This window comes from Prionailurus viverrinus, chromosome B2 (assembly GCF_022837055.1).
Source record: "Prionailurus viverrinus isolate Anna chromosome B2, UM_Priviv_1.0, whole genome shotgun sequence".
NCBI classification, from domain to species: Eukaryota; Metazoa; Chordata; class Mammalia; order Carnivora; family Felidae; genus Prionailurus; species Prionailurus viverrinus.
The window spans coordinates 110,924,557-110,942,345 of record NC_062565.1 but is presented as its reverse complement, the minus strand read 5'-3'; the positions used below and the strand labels follow the sequence as shown (position 1 = coordinate 110,942,345).

The 17,789-nt window shown below is 37.3% G+C and overlaps 1 protein-coding gene and 1 pseudogene across 10 annotated transcripts in view; both read right to left on the bottom strand.

Moving 5' to 3' along the window:
• The window catches only part of PKIB (cAMP-dependent protein kinase inhibitor beta), a 179,912-nt gene that overhangs the window by 31,280 nt on the left and 130,843 nt on the right, over positions 1-17,789 (bottom strand). For 7 of the 10 annotated variants that reach the window (XM_047857725.1, XM_047857729.1, XM_047857732.1 and 4 more), the window contains one exon: positions 13,415-13,480. The exons of the other annotated variants lie outside the window; for them this stretch is intronic. The gene's annotated coding sequence lies outside the window, so the exon portion shown is untranslated. The remainder of the gene's footprint in view (positions 1-13,414; positions 13,481-17,789) is intronic. 10 annotated transcript variants of the gene reach the window in all.
• On the bottom strand, positions 17,111-17,270 carry LOC125166967 (uncharacterized; annotated as a pseudogene).

Here is a 17,789-nt window from a genome sequence, read left to right as displayed (position 1 = left end):
ACTGCAAACGTGTTTACTGGCCTTTCAGTCATTTTTATATAGTAAGACAAATAAATATGCATTTTACTGTAAAATTCTGAACTCTCCCGTTGAAGCTATAATTATAACTTGGTGACCTTCTCCAAGCTGCTCTAGCTATGCACACCTTGGCTTAAAGATCCTTTAGCTCAGTAGCGGCTAAATGATCAGGCACTCTGCTTCATCCATCTGCTCTAACAGTGACCTCTCTGCAATTTTTTTATAAGCTTTGGATATTTTCTTTTTATAGCTTTGCCAACATAATCATAATGCATCCTGACACCAGACAGTGTAAATTAATTCCTCTTCTGTCTTATGAGCCACAGAGAAGAACCAGATTTTTCACCTTAACACTTGATTAAATTGTGGAAAGAAAGGAGACCAAAAAATGAGGTCTCTGGGAAAACCGTATCTCACCAATACCAGCCTGGAGACTAAAAGTAAAAGTAAATTTAAAGCAAATCAGCTCTTCCTAAGATTTTTTTTAACATCTTAACAGGATAGAAGGAGAGAAACTGAGGAAGAGAGGGAGCAAGGGTGGGTAAAAAGCCTATTTATCTAAAATTAATCTTATGCCAGATGAACTAGAGCAGTCTTTCCCAAACTTGCCTGCTCATGAGGCTTACCTGGGTAGTCTGTTAACAAAACAGACTAGAGCCTCTGATTCAGTGTGTCTGATACCATGGGTATTGCAAGCACCCAAGGGGATTCATGTTGTCACACAAACTTGGGAATGACTGAAGTGGAGTAAAGGTTTGAGGTCAGATTATCTAATAATACACTAAAAAAACCACAAACATAAATCCATAAATTATTGGGCCTTAGGGTCTAACAGCATGTATTATCCAAAACAATGGTTGTTTTAGCAAAGGATACCAATGCATGTGCACAGCCTTACAGAGCTATTCATCCAATTTCAGAGCTTATTAAAAATGTTCTTGTAGTAAATTAAAAATTAAATAAATCACAAAATTAACTTTTTCCAGAGCTGTTCTGGGAAAAGGCCATGATGATGGCCTTGGCTACATCAGCCAACCCCTGGACTTTTTCACTATTCATTCTAACAGCCAACCCTGAAGTCCACCACTAAGTAAGTTTAATATGTTTTTCATGGCACAAAAACAGACACATAGACCAATGGAATAGAATAGAAACTCCAGAACTAGACCCACAAACGTATGGCCAACTCATCTTTGACAAAGCAGGAAAGAACATCCAATGGAAAAAAGACAGTCTCTTTAACAAATGGTGCTGGGAGAACTGGACAGCAACATGCAGAAGGTTGAAACTAGACCACTTTCTCACACCATTCACAAAAATAAACTCAAAATGGATAAAGGACCTAAATGTGAGACAGGAAACCATCAAAACCTTAGAGGAGAAAGCAGGAAAAGACCTCTCTGACCTCAGCCGTAGCAATCTCTTCCTCGACACATCCCCAAAGGCAAGGGAATTAAAAGCAAAAGTGAATTACTGGGACCTTATGAAGATAAAAAGCTTCTGCACAGCAAAGGAAACAACCAACAAAACTAAAAGGCAACCAACGGAATGGGAAAAGATATTTGCAAATGACATATCGGACAAAGGGCTAGTATCCAAAATCTATAAAGAGCTCACCAAACTCCACGCCCGAAAAACAAATAACCCAGTGAAGAAATGGGCAGAAAACATGAATAGACACTTCTCTCAAGAAGACATCCGGATGGCCAACAGGCACATGAAAAGATGTTCAGCGTCGCTCCTTATCAGGGAAATACAAATCAAAACCACACTCAGATATCACCTCACTCCAGTCAGAGTGGCCAAAATGAACAAATCAGGAGACTATAGATGCTGGAGAGGATGTAGGGAAACGGGAACCCTCTTGCACTGTTGGTGGGAATGCAAATTGGTGCAGCCGCTCTGGAAAGCAGTGTGGAGGTTCCTCAGAAAATTAAAAATAGACCTACCCTCTGACCCAGCAATAGCACTGCTAGGAATTTATCCAAGGGATACAGGAGTACTGATGCATAGGGCCACTTGTACCCCAATGTTCATAGCAGCACTCTCAACAATAGCCAAATTATGGAAAGAGCCTAAATGTCCATCAACTGATGAATGGATAAAGAAATTGTGGTTTATATACACAATGGAGTACTACGTGGCAATGAGAAAAAATGAAATATGGCCTTTTGTAGCCACGTGGATGGAACTGGAGAGTGTGATGCTAAGTGAAATAAGCCATACAGAGAAAGACAGATACCATATGGTTTCACTCTTATGTGGACCCTGAGAAACTTAACAGGAACCCATGGGGGAGGGGAAGGAAAAAAAAAAAAAAAGAGGTTAGAGTGGGAGAGAGCCAAAGCATAAGAAACTGTTAAAAACTGAGAACAAACTGAGGGTTGATGGGGGGTGGGAGGGAGGAGAGGGTGGGTGATGGGTATTGAGGAGGGCACCTTTTGGGATGAGCACTGGGTGTTGTATGGAAACCAATTTGTCAATAAATTTCATATAAAAAAAAATTAAAAAAAAGAAAGTATGTTTTTCAATAAACGTTCTGCATGGGTTTTTCAATAAATGTTCTGTACTTGTTTTACCCCTAAAGGACCATACTTCCTGGAGGCAGGAACAAACAGGTTCTAGGAGTAGATAATGGGTAGTAGTTGTTCAACGAGTGCTTTCTAAATGAACTTTACATTGATCTGATCTACCAATCCACATGATTTGTACATCCTGTCTGAGCAGCAGGGAGGCTTATGAACCTAAAAGCACTCTGTTGGAATTTTAAGTATTTGCATATTTATACCCTAGATATGGAAATATTTCTGAACTAAGAAAGACATTTCAAGTCACCCTGCTACTCTGATCCATTTCACACCAGATTTCTCATTGTTATCCTTTGACATTTGATTAAGGATGCGAAAGAATTTTATATAGAAAAATTCAGGGTGCCTGGGTGGCTCAGTCAGCTAAGCATCTGACTTCAGCTCAGGTCATAATCTCACAGCTCATGGGTTCGTGCCCTGCATCGGACACTGTGTGGAGCCTACTTTGGATTCTGAAGTCTCCCTCTCGCTCTCTGCCCCTCCCCCACTCGTTCTCTCTCTCTCTCTCTCTCTCTCTCTCTCTCTCTCTCTCTCTCTTAAAAATAAAGATTAAAAGAAAAATTCCCCCAAATCCATCATAATTAAAATAACTGCTGAAAATACTAAAAAGCCGACTCATTTGTAATCATCTGAAAATTAGTATAATTACAGACAGTTCTAAAGATCTTCACTGTATAGAAACATGGATGCATTGAAAATAGAAGACACAATTGCTCACCACAGATTCTTTACCCTGGAAAGTTAGCCTGAGGGGCCAGAACATTCTGGATGATATTGACCAAGATATCTCTCGGTCTTTTAAAGAGATCGTAAAAAACAATGGACTAAGAAAAAAGACAAGATTGAAGAAGATCTCACTTAATTCAACTAATATTTAGATGTTCATCTTCTGAATAAAAAAATCAGAAACAATCTTTTGAAACGTGATCAACATAAAACAGCTGTTTATAACAGGGCAAGTACTGAGAACGAATATATGAAGGCAGTGAAGTACAGGAGGTATTTCAGGATCTCATTAGAACACATTTAGAGCACAATCTCATTACAATAGTCATTATAGACTCTAGGTAATTGCAGGTTCTCCCAGAACAATGGCTCTGCACCCTTCACAGTTGTCCTTCATCAATTTTCTCTTGTTCTCCCCAGCCCCTGATCCTGCCATAGACCCAGTGTCCTCTTCCTCTTCATCCTATTCAGACTAGCTCTTGGAAAATATTTGCTTAATGCATTCACAGAAGTATGCTGTATGTATGGCTCTCTAGAAGAAAAACTCCAAAGTGTTAGACCAAAGAAGCAAATCATTAATGGTGGCACTTCTGCAAATTAGTTAATAGAAAAAGAGTGTTATTTGGCAAAGATGTGGGAAAGACTTTCTGGAATTATCAGCATTTTATCTTCTACCTATTTTTTAGGCTGGGGCAGTGGGGGTGGAGTCACACCTGTGTTTTCAGCACCAACCAATTACATAACATTGGGAAGGTTCCTCAAGCGCTTTGAGCCTCAGTTTCCCTAGACCCTGTTCTATAATGCTTCCTCAATGATTAAACCCCTTTATTTTCCATTTGCAGTGTAGGCAAGAGAACCCAGATTTTTAGAGTTTTCTTTCTGGTAATTATGTAGCTTTTAGCTGTCACCTCTTTCACTCCTCCTATCTATACACAAATCTGCTTAAACCCATCTAAACTTCCCAATCACTCAGCAAAAAATAGCCAGGAACTAAAGAGGAAAGTAGTGATTAAAGCATATTCTAATTCACTTATAAGCATTTATAAGCCAATTTGTTTCACTTTTAAGACGTATGGACTAGATACATTTGTTGCAATAAACTCAAAACTTGGAATTTTTTGAGCTAGATAAACTTTACTAAAAATATATTTTACTTGCACTAAAAAGTGTGAGCTTAGAGAAAAACTAATCAGTATGTATATTATAGCTTTTGTTTCATTTGAATGAAGAATGTCCTTGTTCACGTCACTCTTGTGTCACCAGGAGACTGCTCCTGGGTCTTTCAGCCTCAGAAGAGATGACTCTTAAGTTCCAAGCTACATACTCCTCCCTGGAGTACTGAGGTTCCTGGAAATGTTGAAGCCTTACATGTTGGGGACTGCAGGACAGGGACAATAATCATACATCACGTTGTGTGGAGAGAGGAACATTCTAGCATTCTAGCAATAGAAGCCTCTATTACAGGTTTGGAAATAATAAAGACAATACAAATGTTCATCAGATCTTTTTATACCTACCAGCAAATCCTCTGTGAAGCCTGGAGGGAAAGCAGAGCTGCCTAATTTATGTTAACTTAAATAGTCTTTGTATTTTAAAATGTTATTAATTGCCAAGATTAAAATTCAAAACTTGTTTCCCAGTAAATTCTAGTTCAGAAGGCTTTCTGTATAGTCTGAAATACCACGTTTCTTTGATGTATTTTTCAATTAAACTAGCCCAGTCATAACAAAGTATTTTCATTGAGTATTTCTTTTCCATAGTCATTTATTCAATTAAGGTCAAGTTGAGTGGCCATTTTACTGCTACGTTAATGCATGAGGTAAGTTCTTTCGAGTCTAAGAATCCCCTTTTCTTTTAATCCTTTCTGTAACTTGCCTCAAGATTTATATAGGGAACATACATTGAGACATTCTCATATACATAACAATAATTATAACTATAAGTAGAATTTTTGGTCCTTTTAAAACTGCATTTCTAAAATATTATCTGCACTCTGACACAATCTCTCCCTTTAATTTATTTTAATGGTAACCCTCATTTTTAAAATTGAAGGTAGTGATGGAAACATATGATTCAGCTCCTAATTGTATCACCATCTATAACTGTGGACAAGTGACTAATTTTTCATAACACATTTTTAATGACCTGTGAGGTTCAGAAGCTGGGTGAAAATTAATAAGTGCGCTTTCTGCATTTAAGGATATATAGAAATATTTCAATAGGCTAATTTTTAAAATTGAGATGTAACATTTTGCACAAGACACTCAAATGTCTATCTGACCTTCACCACAGCACCTCTGACTCATTTTTTTTTTAATTTTTTTTTCAACGTTTTATTTTATTTTTGGGACAGAGAGAGACAGAGCATGAACGGGGGAGGGGCAGAGGGAGAGGGAGACACAGAATCGGAAACAGGCTCCAGGCTCTGAGCCATCAGCCCAGAGCCTGACGCGGGGCTCAAACTCATGGACCGCGAGATCGTGACCTGGCTGAAGCCGGACGCTTAACCGACTGCGCCACCCAGGCGCCCCTCATTTTTTTCCTATCATACAATTTCATAGAATTGATGCAAAGTCAAATTAATCAATGCTACTAAAGACAGTCAGGAGAAAAAAAAACAATTGACAGTCCATAAGTAACTTGGAGAGACCTAAGAATTTTGGAGGTAGAAGGAACTTTAGTCATCAGCAAATAAATAAACAAAAATTAAACAAACTAACAAAAAAACGATCCTGATTTCAAAGATGAGGAAAAGGGGGCACCTGGCTGGCTCAGTAGGAAAAACATGTGCCCTTTGATCTCAGGGTTGTGAGTTTGAGCCCCAAGTTCGTGTAGAGATTACTCAAAAATTAAAAAATTAAAAAATTAAAAAAGAACAAAGATGAGGAAAAGGAGAGCAGATTGTTGGTATGAAGAAGACCTCATTAATTTCAGAATCAAGTCTAAACAGCATGTCACTAGACTTCTAGGCCAGTGTTTATCCCACAATAATGATGGATTCTAATTGTTTCAAGGATAAAACAATTTTTTTAACATCGGATCATCAATGGACATGGTGAATATAATTTGCAATAAGAAAAGGCTGAGACTTCAGGTGTGTGTGGGAGAAGAATGTAAACCTTTTGCTATCCCATTCTGTGAAGGTCAGGCCTTCATGTGCTTAGGGTGAGGTTTCTGATTGTAAAGTCTATTAGGGAAAGGCATGTCCATATCTTGACCTGCGCTGTGCTTTAGAAGTCAATCTATATTCTTCCAAGGCTCTGAAAAAAATCATTCTCACCTTTGATTGAAAAGCCCTGGAGCACATTGTTAGGGTAGAGAAGGCTTGTTAAATAATAATCCTACCTTGAACTGATGAAATTCAGACAATAACAGTTAGTTACTGTTGTAATTTTAAAATTATATTTATTGAGGTCTGAATTGCATAATAACTTCCAGGATATAAAATCATAACATGTGCTGATTTCCTTATGTGTAGGGAGAGGGATTCTAGCCTAGAGTCCAGGCAGGACAGGACTGAAGCAATCTTGCCTATGGAAGGAGGGTAGACACCTAAAACAAGGCTGGACAGTAAGGAGAGAGCCAACCAGTAGGGACACCCACAAATAGGCACAATTAGTGGACTCTAGTAGAAATGATGTTGAATATCTAATGCTAGGTGACCCATTTCTGCACTATAATTCTCTCATATCATCCTCCAGTCTTTGGTAAAGTTTACTGTGTACCACAACCATCTTAGCGATATCTCTGCTTTGGGCAACAGACCGAGGACCCTGAGGACAATCCTAGTGTGATTTTGACTAGCGAGAGCTGCAGCAGCATCAAAAAGTTTTAGGAAACAACAGGAAGTGGTGAGCAGAGAGACCAGAGCATCCAACAAGAAAAACTGACATGCAGCACTTAGGAATCTGAAGATTCTCAAAAATCTAGTTGTGGGGAAAAATAAAAGTTTGTATATCATGTAGTATGGGAGATACAACTAGTTTATTGAGGTTTAATGTAAGATGATGCTTCAAAGTTGAAGAATCTACATTTTTTAGATATCTGTTGATTGAGAAAATATAGAACACATGAAAAGATACTATGAAATACATATTGCAAAGCAATTAATTCTCATTTTTATAAGAATACTCCATATACATTTGGAAAATGGTAATGTATATGGTATGTGACAGTATTTATTTGAACACAGATACATACATACGGCTTATAGACCCCTCTAATAATTCTGTAGAATCCTAGCAGACCAGGATCCCCATGTTGATAAGCACTGGAGCATCATAAATCCTTGCTCTAGTGGCCAAGAACCTGTCTCCTGTAACAACAAGAACTTTAATCTCTAATATGTAAGACTTCTTCCACCTACTTTACTTCCTCCCTTTGTCCATTTAGAATTACAGGTTATTCAAACTAAAGAATTTCATTGAGCACTCATGTAATCCAATCCTTTCAGTTGGCTTTGTGAGACTGAAAGCTAGACAATCACGATGGTCAATGTTCATAGATAATTCCAGGGGGTCTCACCAATATATCTGTAGAATAGATTGCAAAAATCTCTCATGCTAGATTCCATTCCACAGCCCAATCATTTGTTCAGTCCAGAGTCCTGGTAGCCTGTTTTGAGGACTGAAAACACCCCGCCACTTGAGAGCTATGGGCTCACACAATAATGGCTTTCTTCACTTGGCCTTATCTAAACCTCAGTTGTTAGACTATGATAGTCAAATGGCAAAGAACCATTCTCGAGTGAAAAAAATAAAATATCACTCCTGAAAATTCGAAATTATTTTCAGCAAGTCTGGGATGGAAAATCTCATTTAATTAGCAAGTGCAATAAGATGTGACATTTACAAACTAATTATAACACATTTCCATTCTTCGTTGGTACACAAAATGATGACATATTGTTCTTTTATAGTTGCCATTTCCAAGTTTTAATTGCTTTGGTTTAATTGGTTTAATCCAAAAAAATGTCAATTCAGTAATTACCACTATGCTGTTGGAATTAGTTTCATTTATTGTGCAAAAGAAAATTTGACTTCAGAAGGAGAAAAACAATTATAATATAATACCAGGGGAAATACTATATCATCGAGATATTTAAAACCAATATTGTATATAACTGAAACTTGGTTTATTTTACAGGAATAAAGAAAATGTTTTTTCTTTTCAATTTTAAATGATAATATACCAAATAAATAATCAAATATAAATTAATTAACCCAGAATCACATTCACTCCTTTATAAATTTATTAATTTGCTTGGAAAATATCCGCTGAGTTCCAATTATATGCCTGACAAATCAGTTCTAGAACTACTTTCGTGGAATCTAATAATGGGTGATAAAAAGAATAATCAACACAAATCCATGCATAAATACAAAATGTGATCTTAGATGAAAAATTAGTTTGTTTTGTGAGTGTACCAGAACCTGATTCATTGACAATATGAGCTATGAGAAAAAGGAGCTAGCTGGTTGGTATAGAGGTGGAAGAAGAGTATTTCATGCATAAGAGAAAAGCATAGCACATTTCAGACACTGAGGGATGGCCAGTGTGGCCTAAACACAGAGAAGAAGGTGGGAAATGGGCACAAATTTAAGTGGGTCGGTTAACAGGGGCTATATCATTGGGGCATGTTAAGAATTTGGTCTATCCTAACAGCAATGGAAAGTCATGAAAGTTTTTGAAGCAATAGCATGATGATCAAAATTGAACTTTAAAAAGATCACTTTGGTGGCAGCAAACAGAACAGACTGGAAAAGAAGTGTGGATCCAAGAGATGAGTTTGGAGACAATTGCAGTATCCCAGGTGAGAGATAATGATCAGTCAGAAGGTAGAGTTTATGCCTTCAATTTAACAATCTATAAAGTCTAAAGTTATTTGTGTTCTACAAGTGACCTATTTTCACAGAATTACACGTGTCAGACTCAAAGGGAAAGCAGAGTGATACAATAGAAGGTATGCCTGCTTTAGAATGAAATACACCTGGTTTAGCTCTGGTCTGAACTTTTGGCTCCACTACTTATTAGCTAAGGGTCCTTGTACAAAGCATTAAGCTCTCTGAGCCTCAGCTTTCACATCTTTTGAGTACATAATACTACCTCCCACAGCTGAGAAGACTAAGTGCGACAACGCATATGATATTCTCAGCATGTGGAAGGCCAGTTAGTATGAAGAGCCCCAGGACAGATGATTTCATCCCCTCATGTTAGAGATCCTTGAATTCCTTTGAAACCTGTTCCTCCTCCTGGGTTTCTTTCTCAGTGAGCAGCACTAAAATCCACCCAGTTGCACAAATCAGAGCCCAGCAGGCATCCTTTTCCCTCACCTCATGACCATCAAGTCATATAAACTCCATTCTCTAAATATTTCCTCAATTTATGGACTAACTGCTTTGCTCACTCTCTTTCACTAACCTAGTTAATGTCATCAACATCACCAGATTGGATTATCCCCTTCACAAATCATCCTGCCTCAGTTTTGTTTCCTTTTCCACTCTTCATGCCAGCCACACAAACCTTACTATCTTAGCTCTTCAACTACTCTCCTTAAGCCAGGACAAAGTCACCTGGTTTCTTAGCATGACTAACAACACCCTGCAATGATCTACATTCTGCTTACATCCCAGCCTCACCTCTCACTGCTCCTGTCCCTGTGGTCCAGCAGCTGAAGGAAACTGCTCCTCACTCAGAACTCGTAGAACTCAGAAATACACTCCCTTCACCTCAAGACTCAGGCTGATGGATGAATGCAGTTCCTCCTGGCTGGAGCACCCTTCTTCGAAAGCTTCTCTTCACTGGATCAATACCTACTCAAAACTGAAGCCTTGCCTCAGATGGACCTTTGGGAGGCACTTTTCCTCTACCTGAAAGTATCCCAAGAGTGTAGGACAGCCTAAACTTAAATTTCATTATTTGAATGAATTGAGTGAGCAGTCAAGTGGCGCTTGGCGAAGTCAATGGGGCTCACTGAATTGGCGAAGGTCACATAAGTTGTGGTTGGTAGTGTGAAAAGAAAACCCAGGTTTCCTGCTACAGGTTGTAGTATGCCTTTCTTTCCATCATGCTGACACCTACCTTTATTAATTTCTGGTTGCATTAGCTCTCTTCATTAAGCCTTAGAAACATTCTCTTCATGTGCTTGCGAAATGTTGCACATTTATACTGTGGGTTATGATTTTTTCACTCAAAACAGACCAATGTCACTTCCTTTTCCAAGATTTCTTTGACTTTCCTGAAGTGATAACCGCGGTTCCCATAACACTCTCAAGCACTCCTGCAGATTTTTTACAGTCATCTCCTTCCCCATATTGTAAGCTCTTCTGAAAGTAGGACAATTCTAGATTCATTTTACATCTCTGGTACCCAAGGCTGTTCTTGGAACACAGTAGTACTTAATATTTGTTGAACTTAATGGTACTCCAAAGCTAAACAGTGTCCAAACAAGGGCAACTAATATGAGATAAGGTATGCCAAGAAAAAGGTGATGCAAGAGTAAGAAGACAGGCAAAAACAATGATGGCTCTGCCATCTAGAGATAGAGAGTGTAAGAAAAAGCAGATGGCTCTGGCTAAGATAAAGAATCAGGAAGGCAGCTGGGAAGATGGGGCCACTGTTGAACAAGCTGCCTCTCCTGGGGAGTACCTTCAGTCCCTCAGTGGCCTTCCTGCCTCTTTGTATTCAAGATAGAGAACTAGAGATGGAAAGGAAGAAGCTGTCACTTTCAGAGAGCTGAAAAGTAGGAAAGCTGACTCATATGGCACTTTCTATGCCTGCTGGGAAGCCTAAAGCCAACACTAGAGTAGCTGGTTTCACAGGTTTGAAATGGCAGAATCAAAGTCAACTAATTGTAATGGAAATGAAACTGAGCTAGGGGCAGAAATCCAAGTGTTGGTTCTAATCTTGCCCTGTGGCCTTAGGCAGACTTCTGAGCCTCATTTTTCACCTCTGTGAAATCAAATATTTAAACTAGATGGTCTCCAACAGCCCTTTTTCATTTAGGGATTGTGCAGTTTATGGGATTGGCTCCTGGATTTATTTAAAGTAGCTACATAACCAAGGTAGAGAAGACTGTCAATCTGATTAATTTATGCAAATGCAGACATCCAAGCTCATCTCTTCACTCCTGAAACTTGAACTAGACCAGTTGAAGCATTAACCCATTATGATATCCCCTCATCCACATATGGGAGGCACAACCATAAGCTTTATCAATAAAAAGTTACAGATGTGGTGGGGCTGTAAAGCAGTGGTTTGCAAATACCCAAATCAGTATGGCAACTTGTTTAAAACACAAGTTACAAAGCCTTGCTCCAGATCTACCAAAACAGAATCTCCAAGATGGAGCCCAAGAATATGTTTATATTTTTATATACTTTTTTTTTTACTTTTTATAAACCTCACATGTGATTTGATAATTAGCTATTTTGTGGCTCATTTTTAAAGGAAAATTAGTGTTTCTCAAAGGGTAGCCTGTAGATCATTTTCATGTGAATTATCTAAGATGCTTGTTAAAAATATCTGGGAATGTAGCCAACAATCTCCATTCTCACTATTCTTTCAGTGATTTTACAAAGAGCTTTTTTACACACTGACAAATGAAATCATTATGGGGGTAAAACCTCAAAGTCTATGAAAGAATATAGTAAAGATAGGAAATTATGATTGCAGTATAGGTTTATCTCAGTATTATTATTATTATTACTATTTATATTGCATTGTTTTATCATCATTTCATCTAATCCCCATAACAAGCCTATAATATAAGCATTTTAACTTCATATTACTTACAAGTTGAAGCACTAGAGAATTCAGGTAGCTTGCTCCAACACATAAGATTCATAATATGGGTGCATTGGAACAGAAAATTAATGTCCTGGAACTAGGAAACAACTTATATTGCAACAGAATGTGTAATTAAGATCTCAGTACACATTTTAATTAAACAATTTGCTGAGATCTTATCTGATGAAGCAAGTTAGAAATATGTCTCAGTTCCTATTGGTTGGTTTTATTAGCTACTACACGAATGTTAATGCCATTATAATAATCATAGATTACACAAGATAAAATGACTATTAACTACTAAGCAACAACGCTTCAGAGATGTCCTAGAATCATAAAATGATCTAAGGTAGTCATCATTTCTAGTCAACAACCTTCAAACACAAATATTTACAGGTGAGAAGTCCAGAAGTATGCTAAGGTCTTACCCACCTAGTAAAGAACCCACCTAGCTCTAAACCTTAATTACCTGACTGCTTCATTAATCTGTCTTTACTCCACAGGTCCTAGACTCTGTACACCTTGACTCAGTGTGCCAACTACTTGCCTTAATGCTAGAATAGGATTACATGAGACTTCAAATGTCTTTCAAGGAATAAAATATTAAATGCTGTTACTACAGATACATTTTTAGGACAAAGCTTTTTTTTTTTTTCCATTGAGTCTTATCAATTTATCTAAGAAAATATTTGCTTGTGAAAAGATGTGTTTGTCTTTACCTCTTGGTAAACTGAAACAGAAAGGGTCTCCCAGATTCCCTGTTCCTGAGTTGGCCAGTTTTGAATCTGGCATTTCAGAAACTGAATGAACCTTAGCAATTTTGATACCTAGCTTTGATTTTACAAAAAAATTCACGAAAATGTAAATAGAAAATACAAAGTCATCCAAAGCCATGTAAATTCTAACAGAATACAAATTCTCTTTCCTGTGTTCACACCCTACACTTTTCCTCTTCCTTCCCATTGATGTTACAGACTTTCTAAAATATGTGGATACACAGGTATTTTCACAAAGGGGAAAAAGTAACAAAAATGACATAAAAAAAGAGAAATTGCCAAAAAATAAATCAAACATTCACTTGTTGTAGATAGACTTGATGAAGATATTCTGATTGAGATTTGGTTTCTTTGTTTCATTTTGTAAGAAGTGATTATTTGTGTGCTTTACTTTCATTCAAATTTTGCATGCCAACTGAGATTGCATAGCTATATCCTGTCAAGTGTTTTCCTGAAGGAGCCATTTCTTCCACAAAATCAATATCTAATTTTCTAAATAAAGAAGAAAAGGATACTTACAAGTCTCAGATTAAGATATGCTGTTATTTCTAAGAGGTTTAGGAAGAAACTGATAAACTTTCTTTCCTGTAAATTAATAAAAAAAAAGCTATTAAGAACCAGAAAAAGTATAAATTCAGTTAGACTCGTAAATTTAAAGATTTTGTCTGTGCTTTATTTTTTTTAAATAGAGTTACAACTGATAAACGCCATGACTTGCCTGACTTCTTGTGAAAAGCAGAACCTCTAATTCTACAATAAAATTTTCTGTTAAAAGTCAAAATGGCTTCATTTCAAATAACAGGTGTTAGTACCTAGGATTGCCAGCTACAATTACTGCATCAGTGCTATTAGGGATTAATGTCAAGTTGAGAAAGTCATCATCTAAAAATGACAGGCCATTACAACAAATACTTGTAGGCATAGAAACATGACTGCAAGCAAATACTTGGCATGACCACACCTTTGGGAAATTGTAAAACATAGGACACTTTTCCAGTATAACTGTAGAAATATTTTTTACATTTCTTAAGTGCCCTGAGGCATTGGACCAATATTCCCACTACCTAAATGGAGACCAGTGGAAAGAATTCAACCATCTTGTTCCTAGAAACAAAGATAAACAATGTACATTCTTGTTCACAGAATGGGGCCTGTATCTCAAGGTTGAGCACCTGACACAAGATGGGTCAAAAATAATTGGGACATGAACCATCAGTATTCACACTGGCCACTGATAGCAGAAGGGCACTTTGCAAATTCCCTCCACCATACTCCCACTGCCCTCAGCCAGCCTACCATTCATTCTTCCTCGACTACGGCAACAACACCCTAAATGACTCTTCGCATTCTTGCTTCCTGAAACTCTGTTCTTTACAGATGTCAGACAGAATTATGTCAAAGTAAATGTGCTCATGGTCATTCTAGAATTAATCCTTCACAGCCTTTCCATCATCTGCAGGATCTAGTTGGCCCCAATATAACTCTCCTTCATTTTCACCCAGGTCCAACCTGCATGAATCCTAAAGCTCTGAAGTCATACCCAGCCAATGGCACCCCTGTGCCTTGTTTATATTGTCACCATGACTGAGGTTTTTTGCCCTCAATCCCCTCCCCATCCCGTGGCTAGCATATATTCAACCATTCAGGGTTAACTTAGGCGCCCCTTTTCCAGACTTCTATGTTCCCTCCCCTTTGCTACAAAACACTCTGGTGTATTTCTTACTAAACTTATACATTTTGGATTAGTGCCTTCCCATCTCCACCTCAGACAGTTTTTTAAAGCCTTTTGAGGACATGGACTGTGACTCATTCCTCTTGCACAACATTTTGCACGTGGTAGGAGGAATGAAATAAATATGTTGAATGTCAAGGTGCATGAGGTACTTTTCATACTCAGAGCTTCCTGAATGCATACTTTTATCACTGTGAAATAATTTGAAAATCCGAAACAGGCATCTTTTAACCTTGTTCCTATACCCAGCTTCCCATATGGTTTTCACTGTTCCTCTCACTCTGCCTCTGAGACTGTTTCCCTTCAATTGAGCCCAACTGTTCAAGCCAAATATAAAGAACTGAGAAGAGGAAGAGAAAAATACATGAAAACATGATCATGGAGGAAGTAGCAATAAAATTCAATTTTATAAGCTTCAACATTTATATAATACAATGTAAATATTACCCCTAAAAAACAAGATTAAGAAAACATACTTTTGTGGTCCTAATTTTTTCAAACATCTTCCTATACCTCTTGACAAAGATCTAGTAGAAACTGCAAACAGGAACCCAATTTAAAGTCAGTTTGATAAAACTAAACATTGTTCTTTGTATCTTTAAAATGCATGTTTTAAAAAAACCCTATTTTATACCTTTTCCATATTAGCATTTTCATTTTATGAAATTCTACTATTTCTACCCTTCGTAATAGAACCAAGAAACAAAAAGAGAAAGAATATAGTGACATACTTATATTCTCCTCTCCACCTCTTTGAGGCTGTGTTACATACAAATATACTTATGGAATGGACTTTGAAAATAATATTCCGTACATATTTTTGATTATTCACACACATCAAAATTCAGATGTACGAGGGATATGCTAAAGATTAAGAGGCTGAAAGAGTCTACTTATCCTAAGTTATCAACTATCAAAATTTTTACTAACAAAAAAGCAGTAATTTCTGTTTCAAGAATAGTGGCATGCCCCTAACAACAACAAAAAAATCCTTTAAGCACACATCTCCTATTTATGAATATTTATTTTTATAAATTATAACTATCATTATACTAATAGATTAATTGAAGTTATATGTTATATCATAATTATCATATGTGTTAAATACATTAACAGAAACTTAAAATAAAATCAAAATAATATAACTGGGTATTCTACTATGTTCTTCCTGAACTTCAATATAAGATTCAGAATCCGTTAGATTCTGCAAGGTCTAATTAGACCTCTACAAGATCTAATTCTTTCTACTATCTCTCTTGGAACTACAATTAAATCTAGAGAAAACATGGTGATATATATGACAGCTAAGAGATACCCAAGGCAAGAAGGAAGTGGTCTCACCCAAGGGTGTTTGTTGCATGCCTTATGAGAGGAGCAGATTAAGGTGTGGGTAGGTCAGCAAAAATCCACCCTATTAGAATTACACGCACAACCAGAATTGTGAATCATCTATCTAGTCCAGTGATTTTCCAACTATTTTTTAATATATTTTTTTTCCCAAACGAATTCTTTAGCAGATGGACAATATGTAAGACAGATACAAGCAACACTTCTCAGGTGAAAGCAGCTTCAGGTTCTACCCACTCTCTCCTCCCTCTCCTCTCCTCTCCCTCCAAAGATGTAGTTTGAAAATTACATGACCACACTCCCACTTCAGAGATGAGGCTACCAGGCAGGACATGGAACAAGAGCAGTCACTTCAAGACAGAATGTAATATTTTAGTGCGATTTAAAAAAAAAAAAAAACAAAATTAGTTCAAAAACTCTATGATGAAAAAAACATCAAGAATTTAGATAAAGATTTGACCCTGTATTTGTGCGACTCAGCCTCACATACCTCACCCTAGACCTGGACGTGGTCTAGTAACTATTCTGAAAGAATAAAATATAAAAATAATGTCATATTAGTTGTATTAAGTAAATGTCTCACTATTACTTAGGGCTATAGAAAAAGAAGAAAATGTAGTCTGGAAGACAAAGCCCAAACAAGGTGTGTTCTACAATATACACCTTCGCACCTTAGTCTGCAGGACTGAGGATGTTGTTTGGGAACAAATAGGCAACTAAACAACTATAATACATGAGGTAATGCTCAGATCATGCTTGCATTTGAGCTATTTTACAATTTCAATGAGCTACTAAATCTAGTTACAGCTGCTTCAATAAGCATTCTTCTATTTTTGTTTTGTTTTTAAAAACAAATCATCACTCTAAAATGCACAAAAACCTGCAAGTGAAATGTGTCAAGTGAACATCAGCTGATTCCTAAAAGCAAATTAACCACTTCAACTGCAAGACCTAGTTTGAAAAAGCTGTTCTCAAGAGGCTGTACGTAACCTCTCAAGCATTACAATGGTGAAAACAAGCTTCAAAGAAATGAATCATTGTGACATTAGAAAGTATGTACATTCATGAGGATGTTTTCTATTCACAGAACCCATGTGAACTGGTTTAGGAAAAAAAATGACTACATGTCTGACACAGAGTAGGCACTCAACACATATTTACTGGATAAATATATGAATCAATGAATGAATGAAAGTTGAAAAAAAGATTATAAACAGGTAGACTAGGGCCAGATTATAGCAATAATCGCACCTCAGATAAACGTCATTGGCTACGATACTGCCACTGTGCAAAGCTGGGACCAGATTATAAAGAGCTTTGAAACAGAGACTTTGTGCTGTGGGCTACTGAGCACAGATTTAACAAGAGGGGGGAAAAAAAGTACCTCTTTAAAAGAAATAATTGATGATTTTATAGGGAGCCAACAGTAAATCCAGCTAAAAGTCTCTAGAAGTAATCTTGGCAATGGGCAATAAAGACCCACCCAAAGGGTAAAAACATTAAAATTGGAGTAAGGAAGGTGGAGGTGTGGCAGATGCTGCTGGTTGGCTCCCAAGCTCTTCTCCTCATCTTCTGTAGAAATTGGAAGCTTAGCTGGGCACATAGCTAAGAACCATATATCCAAACCTCCCATGCTGCTAAATATGACCATGCAACTGTATTTTGTCATTTAAACGTGGGCTATAAGCAGAAGCAATGTATTTCATTTCTAGGTTATATCCTAAGAGAGAAGGAATTGTGGCCTCTGCCTTTCGAACATTGGTTTGTACCTGTGGTGCTGAGCCATCATTCACCAAACAGACAAGGACAATCAAG